Genomic DNA, 15,538 nt, shown 5'->3' on the forward strand with positions numbered 1-15,538 from the left:
CAAGTGAAACTGAAGTCTTTGCGCCTAGATACCACAATTGATATAACATGGCAACTTTCATCTCACCAATATGAATCTTCATGTACCGTGATTTTAATGTCTTGTGATATATCTTTACATTCCTACTATCCATTTAGCATGTTAGCATGCTGTTTAGCATGTTGGCATGCTAACATGTGCTAAGTAGCCTTACAAACAACGTACAGCCGAGGTTGATGGGAATGTTATTAGCTTTGTAGGTTTATGATCAGAAGAAATATTGGAAAAAAATTCTTAATGGTGCTAGATGAAAACTTAAGGGACATCAAAGTTATTGCAATTCATCATGAAGCGGAGATAAAATGGCATAGCATTCCATCCAACAAGAATTAAGATTCATCCTTTGGGGACCATGAATGTCTGCACAAAATGTCATGACAATCCATCCCATAGTTGTCAAAAACATGCCACTGAAAACAAAAATGTCAGCCTCATGCTTGAACTTGGTTGCTTGAGAGGAATAGTCATGGGATCACCAAAGTCAGTAAGATTCATCCTGTGGGAACCATGAAGGTCTGTGCAAATTTCATGGCAATCCTTTCATAGTCGAGATATTCCAGTCTGGACCGAAGTGGTGGAACGACTGACAGACTGAACGCATAAAAAGATCTACACAATTATCGTACTAACAACACAGTTCCAAGACATAATTATCAGCAGACCAAGCTGTATCTGTAGTCACTGCTTTACCTGAAAGTATGTATTAGAGATCAGTTCAATCTTCTCCTCCTTTCAGTCTGAGGGGGTAACAGCTGCACAAATTGCTGACACATGAATAATTAACAGGACTAGGTATCGCCTCAACCACTAAAGTATGAAAATGAAATGCAACTCATTTACAGGCAACTATAATATCTAGTGAGCCAGCAATGAGAGCAAGAATGAGCTCTGTTTACATCTCATGGCTTGTTAGCTTGAAAGCTGAAGAGTGGAACGATATTAGAGTTAATTAGTGTAAAGTGGAAGGAAACAAACGTGGTTTCTAATGATGTCAGAATCTAATATACATTTGAAAAAATCCATAATGATTATTGAAGTTGTTGCAGTGTAATCAGTAATCAGAGAGAACAATCTGATCAATGCAAACATGCCAGCACAGAAAACTGAGACACCGGATGTTTTTTCTGTATCTGTAGGTCATGTATCAAGGTCATAGCAGTTCACTGACAAAAACAACACTGCATGATGGTCAGTGAGAAAGTGTAAACAGTTCCTGACATTTCTCATTCAAAATGATTTCTCCCAGACCATCAGAAAGGTCTTTTTGGGCCGTTTCAGACAGCAACACCATTTCCCACAGATTAGAAATCACAGAAAAACAGAGCTTAAGCAGTGGCCAAGGAACAGCAGACATTTCCACAGACTGAGCCAGTGACTCAGCCTCCATCCAAGCAGAGCTGAGTACTGTTTATCTCTCTAAGATGGGTGCTGCTGATTTCTTTGTGAGGAGAGATCACAGGTATGTAACCTTGGGCCTCTAGCCTGCCCTGAGGCTGTTCTTCATCAGTGTATGGAGGATGAGTGAGAGTGGGCTTGCTAGGAAACCTGCAGCCTGTTGCACCAGTCAGACCTCAGTACAAACGTGACTTATGTTGGCAATATGAAATCAGATCAAGGAGCTGCTGGAGAACCTGACTGAAAGCTGGTATTTCTATTAATTTCATAGCAAGTTCACCTATAATGATCAAATATTTTGGGAAGAGAATATTGATATTAAAGGGTGGAAATGATTGACAATTTGAGTTTTTCCATTCAATTAAAGTAATAGTTTGTAATATATTCATATATAATAATATATTATTCATATCTTAATAAGCACCACATGCCATCATGATTGTTTCTGTGGCTTTTTGCAGTTTGTCAGTTTGCTACCTCTCAAGAGAGATCGGCTGGGTTTAGCCTAGCTTAGCATAAAGACTGAAAGCAGAGGGAAACACAGCTAGCTTTCATCAAAAGAGAAAGAGAGCATTGCCTTATTTTCATGTTCTTCTTGTATGCTAACAAGCTAGCCAGCTAACTACACATCAGCTGAGTTTTGCTCAGATACAGGAAAGTGTGCAAGTTCACTCTGACATGACTTTCAAGAGGCTGCTTATGTTGAAGGCCCAGCTGTTGTTCATTAGGAAATGGCTCCACTCTATATAAGCAAACTATGTTTTGTTTTCTATGTTTACAAGTGTTAAATAAACAAGATACAATGTGTACGACAGCTTTGATGTTGGGAGGCATTTTTGGTAGAGTTAGGTGGTTCCCCCCTGCTTCCAGTGCTTGTGCTAAGCTAGGCTAAACATGTCGCAGAGCTGCTTCTGACCACAGACATAAACTCACTCTGACTCCTGGTATGAACGGGTGTATTTTCCATAATGTCAGAATATTCCTTTAAATAATTCAAGTTCACCGAAGGTCTACAAAATGTTACATTTCTGAAAGACTTTTTTCAAAGAAGACATTTTCTCACGTCATACCAGAAGAAACTACAGGTGTAACGAGTGACATTTAGAATGGGGCCGTGGTACTGTGCATGCTGAGTCTGTGACATGGCTCACTGGCGCACTTAAATGAGATGGAGCCATGATTGATGTTATGAGTTACACCTCTGTTGTACCTGCTACGAGGAGTCAAAATGTCTGCTGTGACTAGAAACTAGTGCTTACAATGTGCAGGAGTCAACAGCCTTTTTCTCATTAAGTCATTTTTTAAGCTACATGTGATGTTATATGGAGTTTGGTAGAGAAACTACAAATACTAACGATAAAGTAGCCAATTGTTCACTTATAAATGTCTCTTGCCTGGTATTAGTATAAACCCTTGTGAAGCATGTGACATTCATTTTGCACACACATTGTTAGATGGAGGGAATGACAGCGTCACTGTGTGCACCAGTGCTTCGATTAATGGTCCCTTCACACCCCACTTATAAAGATGTACTGTAAGTCTCTACTGTGCATTGTTAAACAAAGACACAGCTTTGGTGTCAAACTGTTTCAATGTAATGAGTAGTCTTTACACCCTAACTTTTGACTGGATGCACATTGAGCTAGTACAGAAGGCTGCTGATGAGTGTGTGACTTTTTGACGTAAGACACACTCGCCAGGCCGACTGGTTAGTCATAACACACTCTTCTGTTCTTCCCCAGCAACACGAGGAGAGAGGAGAGACAAGTTGTGAACTTCTGTTTCCTGGAGGAGGCATACTTTTGGGTAATTGATGCTTCCGAAAGAAGTGGTAATATATTTGGGGAGAAAAGAAATATTTCAGTGTTCCCTATTTGCTACATTTGTATTCATATTTAATAATAGTTAGTCAAAGTTGTATTAAATCATGTAAGTTTTTTTCCTTTGAATCATGATAGTATTCTTTGAGGTAAACTAGTATAATACTAATACTCCATTGATGTTAATCATTAATGTTTCTATTAATAGAGACAGTAGGAGAAGTGGAGACACTATTTTTTATTTAACGTTCACTATGTTATTTCATTTTATACCCTCAATGAAACACATTTCCCTAGCAGAATGTGAGATGTTAAAAAACAGCATTGATGTTCATTGAAAAGCTCACTAACTTTGGTGTTTTTGTACACAGCTGTGAAAGGATCGGGGTCCTGTTATTAACAGAGTGTAAAGGTGTACAGCAGATACAGGCAATCATGTGCCTTGCAGGACCAAGACATTGCTCGTACTCTTTCTAACCAATCAATACACTTTCAGCCAGATAGGAGGAACTAATCAGTACAATCACCTCAAGGAGTGAATGGCTGGGATATAAAAAGCTGCTGACCCTCCACTGAATGTCTACTATCATTGCAGAAATCTGTCCTGACCCACACTTTATTCAATATTTGACCTTTAAACTACAATGACATCCTAATTAGCATCAATGATATCAGAACCACTTTCTCTAAGCCACTTTGTGGCTCAGATGTCACCGAATAGCTCAAAAATATTCAACATTTCTCTCAGGAGGAAAAAATCTTCTTGCATTTTATGACTTCACAGTGATGTGAAGAGGAATGATAACCTCGCTCTGTCGGGTCATACTGCAGGCATGAATAATTGCATCAGAATTATTACGGTAAAATATAATTATATTGCCTGAACTGAAAAGACGAAAATGTACTGCTGTCAAGGCCTGTGATCACATTTACACACTGATTTAACAAGTCAAGTTCATGTTTTATTGTCTTACAACACTGAGTCAAAGTAGACAATAACAAAAAAAGACCTTTTAATGTCAAAGCGAAAGTGAGAGTGCCTTTCTCTTTGTCACTCTCTCAAAAAGGGCCGGGTGAAGCACCCGATTAACTGTTCTTGTATGCAGTCTTTCCAGTCTGAGCCTTTGAAGCTTGTAGCTCCTGCAGAGTCGTCATTTAGCATAGAGCTTGGTGGCCTCCCTCACTAGTCTCTCTGTTGCACGGCCACTCTCTGCTCTAGGTAGATTTACAGCCAGGGTGCAAAATACAGGGAAGCCAAGGGGAGCTCCTCTTAATAAGACATGAGCTCCTCTGAAAACATGATCGGGGTCTCTAAAATATATATATGCCATATTGGCCATGCATTTCTATCTTTCTCTTCTTTACGGAGCATGCATAAAGTTGGGCATATATTGATAAGATTCATGCAGTAAGGTGATCTAATGCACTAAAGATACAGGCATGCATGCTATTCTTGCGATCACCATTGAGGCGTAGTGGTGCAATATATTAAACTTCACTCATTGTAACTCAAAGATAAGAAAAAAGCTTTCTTAGTCACACTCAGTCTGTGCGTCGAATCGCCATTATTCATTTCTGTTTTGTTGTCAGCATCCTGTGAGTCAATCAGTCAGACACAAAAAGACATAAAAAGTGAGCTCCCCCAAAAGCCATGGTATAGTTCGCACACTGTTAACAGCTGTGCCATACTCTTTCCATTTCTTGATTTATTTAACTGGACTCAATGTTCAGTGATTTACAAAAGGTCTCCCCTGAGTTGCTTCCTTTAGGTTTTGTCATGATATGAACTCACCAAACATTGGACCTTTCAGATACAGGTGTATTTACAATCAGTTTAAACTCCTTGACGACACACAGGTGCTCTCCATTTAACTAATTATGTGACTTCTGAAACTAATTGGCTACACTATTGATGATTTAGGTATACCCCATTAAAGGGGATGTAACATGTATTTAATATTTTAAATTTGTAATTAATAAACCTTTTTTTTTAACTGCAGCCATTTTGACATGAAATAGGGTAATCACAGTTGTTTCCAATGATAGGAATTATGGTTATGTTCCATTTTGTGTAGCAGAGCCTTTCCAGTGAGCCAACATGCACAATAGCAACACCCTGACTTTGACCTGAGTTTAACAGAACCTTAGTATCATTTGGCAACACCTGTGTTTACTCTACTATTTCATGTCAAAATGGCTGCTGTGAAAAAGGTCTATTAAGATCCCTTTGTAGAGATCTGGTTTCAGTTCAATTCAATTCAATTGAAGAGAGGCAGTTGTAGAGGCATGTAGACTAGTACAGTTAATACTATAAAGGAGAATTTTTTTTAAATACATAAAAACATACATAACACAATAGTGCAGCATTGCTGATTTACAGTGACGCATTGTACGGCGTACATCGTACAGTGTCAGAAAGGCACATTAAATCTACTTTGAATGTTGTAAAACGATAAAACATGACAACTTCCATTTGTATTTGCAGTCAATTTGTAATACGTCAACCTTTTTGAGGTCAGCCAGCTGCTTTCAGAGTACCCTGCTTTTTAGATCTATATAATTCATGAATCTGTACTCAACATCTCTTAAATAATCACAATCAACTGATGGGTTTAGTTTGAGAACATAGATTGTGCTTACTTACTAAGAAATGTGATTATCTGACAATGACTATCACTATTTTGAGCAGGTGCAGTGACTAGAGGAGAACTCATCCAAACTGTACCTCAGTGAGGCAGCAGTCAGCCAACTCTAGGTCAGTTGGAAAAACTCTGCAAGTTGCCGTGGCAACGGATTGGTGTGCAAAGTCTTCAACAACACCCATTTACTAGTATCTGAAGAAATGTATGATTTTATTGATTTATCAATAAAGTACAGGCACAGAGAGACCTGCAATATATTTTTTCTTTCGATCCACCATCTTTGTTGGGAAGCATGAATCTTTTAGCGTTCTTTTTTTTTTACATACCATGGCAGGGTTATATAATGTACATGCTGAAGGTATAACCTATTTTACAGATCATAAACCATCACTGAATCAGAATTTATATTTCCATAATTTGCCTCTTGTTCAGTTAGATCCAATTAGCAGTGTCTTAATTTACACAGAAATTAACTGAGATTAATCAACATCTCTGTGCCAGAGGAGAGAAGATCTTGGGTAATTGGGTAATTTTGAGAACAAAGAGAAGAGGCTCTGTGTATAAATTCACAACAGCTTCAATTTCAGCAAGAGAAAATACTCTTGAATACATACGGTATCTAGAAACAGAAGGAGAGAGAAAAAATATTGAGAAACAATAGATAGAGGGCTGTAGATGCAGTGTTAAGAGCAACGCTTTTCCTTTTTCACGTGTCATGCTTCACCCACCTCCCTTCTTCCTCCTCCCATCCTCATGTGCCTATGACAGGCTCTGTGTGGGTGTGCATGAGAGAAAGAGAAGGAGAGGCAGTGATGGAGAGAAAAAGCTCTTATTTATGTAAAAGCTGACATGAGAGGAGGTGCTCGGCTGAAGCACAGAGCCTGACCAAGGCTCTATTAACTCTTCACAGTGAGAGCAATACCAATCAAAATCAACTATAGGCTCTTCATGACAGCAAAAATAATGCTACGCTGACTTTAAATCTCCTTATCTATTAACAATATACAGTATGTCTGCAGTAATTAGCATTTCCCTTGGTTAATAAATTCCATGGTTCTCTATATTCCCCCTTTAACACAACACAAAATGGAGAAAATGCAGACATTTCGAATCAACAAGATCAACTGGGGCTTTGAATTTAATCGTTAAATTAAACTAAATTTTACAGACTTCAATCAGAAAAACTGGGGAAGAGGATTAAATTGAATGTATTCACTCCTGCATCCCCTTTAACACACAAAAGTCCGAACAATACTAATCTTCTCAAAAGGTTCTGGGTTGTCTGCTAATCTCACTGCTGTATGTAGGCAATTATTTCACTGTAAACAAACACTGTGTGGAATTATTATTCCAACACACGGTAATTAATCATCCATTGCCTTTTGTGGATGCAGTAATATAGCAAAAACAACTGTGCAGGATTTATGAATACTGTTAAACTATTTACTATATGCATGAAACAACGAAAAACATATGCAGCAGATTCAAAATAATATGTTACCCGCTCCTCTCTATTGGTAATGGCAGCACTTTACCACTTTCAACAGCATCGCAATCTCAAAGACTCAGCACATCCGATGAAATATTAAAGCCAGAGTAGAGTGGGGGGTTTGAAGTTTTTTTTTTTTTAGCCAAATACATTTTCTGTTCCCTCTGTCTATGTGTGTGCATGTGTGTGTAGTGGTTAAACATATGCTCCTACTGTTAAAGAAGTAGCAGTGATTTAGTCTGCCCCCAGGTCCCCTCTGCAAAACATCAAACAATTCAACAATATACCCCCGGGAGATTACGAGAATTGTGGCATACAAATACATGATGCCACATAAAGGTCAGTCATTGAAAAATTGGAATGCAAATTCTTTGGGTAAGCAGGCTTCGGGGTAGCTCAACAGAAGCATAAAAAGACTGAGCAAGTGGGTGTTTTTGATGTCCTGTAAGGTATTGTCCCATGTATCCTGTCTTTAGCCAGGTGGGCCTCATTCCTTACTTTACTAGTTTTAAAGAACATTAAAACAGCGAAGACCAATACAGAATAAATTATTACATACATGATGAAGAAAACATTCAAAGACAGCGCTTTTTTCATTACTAGAGCACTTCTGATGGTAATTATCTGCCTAAGTGCCTTTCACATCTGCAAAGAGGATTTGGATATGTATCAGATTATAGTTCTGCTTTTACAAAACAAAAAGGGCTTATTTAACAGATATGCTTTGATATCTGATTATTAATATTGGTTTCATCAACTGATATTGGGATTCCTTTATGCTGGCTCCCTGTGCTACACTATGAAACTAATTTGTTGGCTCATCTCATTCCTCACTTACATAATCAACTGACATAATCAATTTTACAGGACAACAGATGGATGAAATCTGGAATCATCCTCTTCACCTCAACCAGTTTCCTGATGCAAATGGCTTTCAAATGGCTCAGTGGGTGCAGTTAAGAGTGACATTCTGGGCATGAGCGCGTTCAATAACATTCCCGGACACAAACAGAAATGTAGTATGGCAAATCTTAAAGAAATGGTTGATATGATGTTAAAATCAGCTACAATGTGATGTCCTTCCACCAACATTTTAATGTGTTTTCACAGATTCACAGTGACACAACAAAGCGCCGTGGGCAGTACTGAAGCAGTAACCTACTGCTCCACTAACGCCTGTGTGTGAGCCTCCCTACTGGACTTACAACAGCCCAAAATGTCAACCCTTGGCCTCCTTCCCCTCCCCGGCTGAACTCACAGTTATCCCCGATTAATAATAAAGGGTTATAGACACACATACATGTACACAAAAGACTGCCCTCACACACACACACCATCCAATCCTCAAACTTCCAGCCTTTCTAGCCAGTCCCCCAATGACGGGAGAATTATTTAACACAGCAGGGAACGAGTGTGCCAAAGCACTGCAACCTGCCATACAGGGTAATGGCACGGGAGCCGGTCGCCATGGAGTCAGGCTGGTTGAGTAAATACAGTAACCCTTGCCCAACTCTCTGATATGCACCCGTGTAATGAAAGGGAAAAACTCGATAACAGCATGGCAACCGAGCAAGAGGCTCGACAGGAAATATGTTATTCATTTATCCAAATTTAGCGATCCAGACGCAGGAGATGACAAAGTAGTGTGTGTGTGTGTGTGTGTGTGTGTGTGTGTGTGTGTGTGTGTGTGTGTCGGTGGATTTGAGGAGGTAGAACAGAAGATAGAACAGACAATGGATGTTATCACTGAGAATAAGGAATGGAAAAAAATCTTTTAAAAGTGCAATCGTTCAAGCAAGCATTGTCCTTCATTCCTCCATCTTGTTTCTTAATCTTAATGTGCACAGAAGGAGAGGTGTGTGTGTTTGTGTGTTCAATGGCTCTCTGAGGTCTGCGTGGAAAATCATTATCAAGGACACTCATAAAAACAGCCAATTCGCTGTCAGATCTCATCTCCTGTTAGAAGCTAGAAATCCTCCTTCTCTCTGTGGCAACAAGATTCTGATGTTTTAAACAACAGAACTGTTCATTAACTGATTGGTTCTGATTGGCTGTCAATACACCATCAAATCCAGAATTATGTAACCCTTCATTTCAATAACAAACAGCTCTCTTGTAGCGCCAATCAGCTCATAATCCAGTTATGAGGATTAAATTCTTACTGCAGCTTATTTGGATCAGGACTAACAAGAAATTAATTGAAAGGGGTTGACCCTATAGGAATAAAGCTCTGCAGTTCAGCTGGCAGAACAGACTGAGAAAAGCTCAGAGTGGGTGACAATACATGGTGATATAATTGGGAACATAGCACACACTCCAATTGGCCGTGTGCATTACTCACGCCGTGTTGTCATCAATAGCTGGAAGGACATAATTTTCATGTGCTGAAGTTGTGGATCCCAAAAGTACAGTACAAATAAACCAAAATGCTTAAATTAAACAAATTAAAGCACATGCACACATAAAGACCCACACGCAATCTACTGTTCATGTCCCTGATGTGCTAATTGCTGGAGGTGTGTTCCTGAAATCCAAAGTAGGCCTCTCTTACCTACAGATGCACAAAATTTCACAAGGACCTGAAAAGCTGTAATTAAAGGGTGACACATTTCTGCTCCTCTCCCACTGTGTGTGGGATGGCCTGAAATAGAATTGCAGGGTTTCAACAGGCAAATCGCACACTACACCGCTGCACAGGCACCATCCTGCGTCTCAGTGAGGGAAGTGGATACTGCCTGTGTTCATAAGCCTACCCATCTTTGTTGTAATTTTACCAAATTATCTGACAGACAGGCGTGATCGGGTATGGTGACAGGAAAAGGCTGAAGAGCAGTGAGCTTCCTCAGGAGTGACTGCGTCTGAAATGGCAACACACACACACACACACACCACACAAATAAAGGATCAGTTTCCAGACCGAGCTTATGACCTGCGCGAGGAGTGCAGCTGGGCGGGCAGCGGCACATGTTCTCCCTCGACTGCTGCTGGTGATTCACAAACTGAGGCTAATTCCCGTTGTGTGATGCCATTTACATCATTTGCCTGAGGGTGTAATCTTTAATATGGTGCCATTATTATTCCACAGAGCCTTGTGTTTGGAGGGGTTACATGTGTGCTATATGTGTGCAGGGGTGTATTTATTTGTCTGTGCCTGTGCGCGCGTGAGTGTCTGTGTGTGTTAATGTGTGCATGTGTGAGGATCTGGGAGAGAGAACAGGAGAGAAAGAGTCTGTTGCTATGCATTTTTACACGTCCTCCCACTGGTCTCTTCACATGAAACATCATGGTAGAGAGGAGTTGAACACATAGCTGAGGCATTTGCCTGTGATGCAACAACACTTTAGCAGTAAAAGCACTGAAAGCCTCAGCGTAGCGTTAGAGGTCGGGCATATCCCTGAGTCGTCTTGATGCTGTGAGGGAAAGGGCTTGAACCCCCTTAAATAGCTTGTTGTTTCGCCAGATTGCTCCATTACTTGGATGGATTCCAGGGTTAGAGCAATGGGGAAGTCTGCTCTGTTTTATGGTTGAATCAAAGCACTACTTTATTTTGCAGTTTAACCTGTAGTGAAAACTAAAGTCATGCTATATGGGTTATTATTAACTTTTGAGTTACGTGATGGCAATAAAAATTATTTGACTGAAACGTCTTCCTCCTTTCTCCCACTTATTGTAAATAAAGTAATGTGTGGGGATTCCACAAAGAAACCTCCGAACAGTATCACCTCTCATGCTTTCATGCTTAAATTCTTCTTTGCAACAGGATCTTCAAATCAAACGACAAAATACATCATCGGTCCATGCACTCCAGAACGACACACAGAAGCATTTTCTGATCTGATGCCCCCATCAGCGGGAAATATTTATTTGGAAGGCACTTATAAGGCTTATAAGTGCCTTCCAAAACCATTACAAATCTCAAATAAATAACGTTATATCATGTGACAACGCTTTGGTTAAGGTTTGGTTAGGTTTAGGCACAAAAGGACATGGCTAGGTTTTGGAAAAGATCATGGTTTGAGTTAAAATAAGTACTTTATTAAGATAAGGGAAAAATTGGGATTTGGTATAAAAATGACTACTTCATTAATGTCAGGGGAAATTCAAGGGAGTCATTGTGAAAAGAAACCAACGTTGAATGTTGGGAGGAAACAGGAAACAAACTGCAGTCACGTTAAAAGTCCGCCATTTTATTGATCTATCTATCAACCCCAACCACTTCTTTATGCAGACTTTGTCGTTCTATAATAACATCACCTGACTTCCTCCTTTGCTCCTATCATAATTCCTTCAGTGTTTCAGAGGGCTTTTTGACTTCAACTTAAACAAATGTCGTCTTGGGGCACTTGCTGAAACAATGCTTTTGCTTTTCTTGGGAGGATAGTGTCCTTGTTTGATAAATTATCCACAACTAAATAAAACTGCATTGGCTTTTGAAATATATGCAGCTAGCACGGTACAACACTGTAGTACAAATACTGTATGATCCTGAGAGGAACTTGGTGTTACGTGAAAATAAGCTGATATGCTTCATTTTAAAAAAGTAATTATATTGTGTTACTTCCTTTGTTGGCAAGTATAATTACATCAGTGTTATTATGCAACCTACAGGTACCCTAATACAGTACCCAGCCAATTCCAGCACTGACAAAGGCACCACATATGAAACAACAGTATCCACACACTCCTAATGTAATGAGTTATAAAAGAGATAATTTATTTAGGGCTAAGTAAAGAAAGCCTTTTTCTTTTTTGACATCTATGACTGATACCAACTTGGCTTCGGTGTGATGGCACTGTGTGAATTTCACAATCTCAGCACTCTCTCCAGAAATAATGTTATAAATCTCAATATATTTCCATAATCTCTCTTTTACTGGCAGCAAACTGGCCGCAAACGTTTTTTTTTAAAAAAACCAACGCAGAAGGGCTGACAAATGTGTGGATGCTGCCATATGGGAAACATTTACTGCTCTCCCAGCATGTGTAAAGTGCTGTGCATATGAAAGAAATGTCTTTTGGTGTTCAGTCTGGAGAGGAGTTGTCTGAGCCCCTGTTCCTGGACTGCTTTGCCGGTGCAGCCATGACGAGGTAGCATAATTAAGTATGTGTGGTGCACTGGAGAATGGAGCGAGTCTCTTCTTAAGTGTTGACACTATGTTCTAAGAAATAGCAGATGGACCCAATAAGTTTGAATTGGGCTGAGCGTTTTTTTTTTTTAATATTGCCTCAGCACCACCATCATTGTGCTGTAAACAAAAAGCACAGGAGATAGCTCAATGTGCCCTGAAGAAATGGTGTACTCAGGGAAGAAGATAAATAAAGAAAGATATCTCTAGTGGAAACTCCACCACCACCAACATCTGTCTGCCACTAAAGCCTGGGGTTAAGAGACAGGGAATCCAATACTGACTATAGAGTTGGGTACCAACCCAAATTCGACAGAGTGGAGAGGGTAGCCACAGAAGGCATGATTAATTTGACACCCTCCGTCATTGTTGAAGCTTTTTTTGAAAACCAGTGCTTTTGTGCAGCGACGCAAACAACAATGGATGTGCAATGACTCACGCCAGAGTCGTTCCAAAGCAAACAAAGAAATATAAATTGACTGTGACAGTACAAAAGAGACAGACAATGAGTTGGGACAAATCGATCAGATCTCAATAAATCAAGTCAAAGCCAGACAAAGATTCTGAAAGGAACAAATCTGTGTATGTATGTGACAGTCTGAAGCTGCTGCAGGTGTTCCCTCTGAACTTGTAAATGTGAATCACTTACACCTCCATGGCTAGAAGACTGGAATAACAGGCTGAGAGGAAATTATATCAGGCAGCTACCATTAAGAGTATGATTACATATAGACCAGTGGGCGCATCATTTTTTTTTCACTGGCCTCTGACCTCAGTCACGCTACAATGGGATGCTGCAGAAAAGTTCACTGGATTCATCAAGACAAACAACAGCTTTTCTGTGGGGCTGAATGAAGGATGCAGTCAGGCATAATAGATGGCCATGACAATGCAACAAGTGCAAAAAAAAGACCAATTTTAGTCTGTGTACAAAGGTGATCAGTTACCATTAGCCTGAAAGCCATTCAGCTAACAGCTCAAAGCTGTAGACTTTATCACAAAACATAATTAACTAATGAGAAAAACCTGGTGGCCATTAGTGGTGAGTCTGTGTAGCTGAAGGGCAACGACAAGATGTCGCACCGAAATAGGTTACAGCACAACACCAGGGAAGACAACTGTGTGTGTGTGTGTGAGAGAGAGAGAGAGAGAGAGAGAGAGAGAGAGAGAGAGAGAGAGAGAGAGAGAGAGTGGTGGGCTGAGCCGAGGTGGGATAAGAGGAGCAATTATGATACCCACTCATTTTGTGATAAGAGCTGCTTCCAAGCTGGAAAGAGAAATAAATATATTATAACTTAATAGAAGGTAGATACCGGAATAAGATTTGGTGAAAGAAAAGACAGAAAGTGAGATGGAGATTATGTGGAGCAGCATAAAAAGGATAAAAGGATAACAATGGAGGTGAGGAGACAAGGGGTCCAAGGGGAGAAGTCTCTGTTTCTGACTGAACTACAAATGGAAACCAATCAGCCTTGAAGTTGCCAGGTTTCAAATTTAACTACAGCTTCAAAGTTGTCAATCTGTCTGGAGCAAAAAACAGCATGAGGTCTGACAGAGTTTATACTTATCCTACTTTTAAGAATAGTCAAAAAATACTTACTTACTATGAGCTTAGTTTCTTTGATGTTAAAACTAATTATAAATGTTTCTGTGTAACCTGAGGTTGAGATGTCAGTATCTGACATTTTAGGGGGAGAGTAATTAAAAAACAAAAGATCAAACATACAATTCACTGGTCTGGTCAGGTCATATAATTAGAGAACTTCACACTTCAGGTTCAACAGGTTCTTATCAGGAAATACTGATATAGATGTAAATTGATTGGCTTAACAGTTAAAGAAATTCCTTTATTAGTTACAGTCACAACAACCTAAATTGCAACAACAGACAACTAATGAATTCACATGTGAAGGTATAATACAGTATCCTGAGCTCATTGTGATTCATTATCCCCTAATTGTTTTTTTAACAATGAAGCTCTTGTCCAAAGGCAATAAATCTAGTTTAACATCTGCTCAATGAAGCCTATAAGACTACACACAAAATGGAAAGCTCTGTTTATGTATGGATTAACAAGTGCTATTAAATCACACCTGTTAAAGGAGTAAGAGGTACTTAGCTTCTCCAAAGCTATTATTGGCTGATTTAGGGCTTGCCTGTACGACGCTCTGCTCACGCCATGCAGGGCATTGTGAGCCCAGGAGAAGGGGGGAAAGTCCTGCTGTTGGAAAAATCATTAACTGAGACCTCAAATTCAATTACCTCCTTGGTACTGGATCTCCCCTGATGGTCCTCTGGAAGACTTTGCAGCCAAAATAACTCCCATAACTCACCCACTTTTGCAAACTCCCCTGCCAGTTGAGAGAGCAGGCATCAGGAGCCGCCATCGATAGAACAACACAATCACAGAAACATTTAGGGAGCTAGCGGGGAGCAGTGGAAGTAAACAAATACAAATAAACCCCAAAATGAGGGGGTCATGATTTGTTGTGCCACAGGCCTGAGTGACCTCACAGCGGGATAGGATGCACACAGAAACATGCTACAAGTTTTCACACAATGCTCTCCACTTCAAAATTAAACCTAGACATCTCCAGCGGAGGGAGAAGTACACGTTCAAAACCCTACTTAAGTTAAAGTATTATCAGCAAAATGTATTTAAAGTATCAAAAGTAGTCATTCTACAGAAAAATGGTCCCTGTGACTGATACATTATTGTATATGACATGATGAATCCAGTGATTCCCAGCTGGCGGTTGGTCTGAGAGGTCATGAGATGATTAATAGTGAGGGAGGAAGAGAAATAACAGTTCTGATACACAATCTTGTACTTTTATCTACTTCCATCTGAGGGGTTTAGAGGGGGAATGTTTCTTTGGTGAACTGCCAACAACTCATAGACATCTGAAATGTGAAACTGCTTTTGGTTTTGTCACAAACCAAAAAGACTGGGAATCACTGTTTTTTATCCCTAGCAATGTGCTGTATTTTATAAACTTATCATATATTTTTTGCATAAAATCTGAA

At 39.7% G+C, this 15,538-nt stretch overlaps 1 protein-coding gene across 1 annotated transcript in view; it reads right to left on the reverse strand.

Annotated features, from left to right (window-relative positions):
- The window catches only part of LOC127377724 (prickle-like protein 2), a 38,257-nt gene that overhangs the window by 11,043 nt on the left and 11,676 nt on the right, over positions 1 to 15,538 (reverse strand). The window lies entirely within an intron of this gene.

This window comes from Dicentrarchus labrax, unplaced genomic scaffold (assembly GCF_905237075.1).
Source record: "Dicentrarchus labrax unplaced genomic scaffold, dlabrax2021, whole genome shotgun sequence".
In the NCBI taxonomy this organism is placed as follows: Eukaryota; Metazoa; Chordata; class Actinopteri; family Moronidae; genus Dicentrarchus; species Dicentrarchus labrax.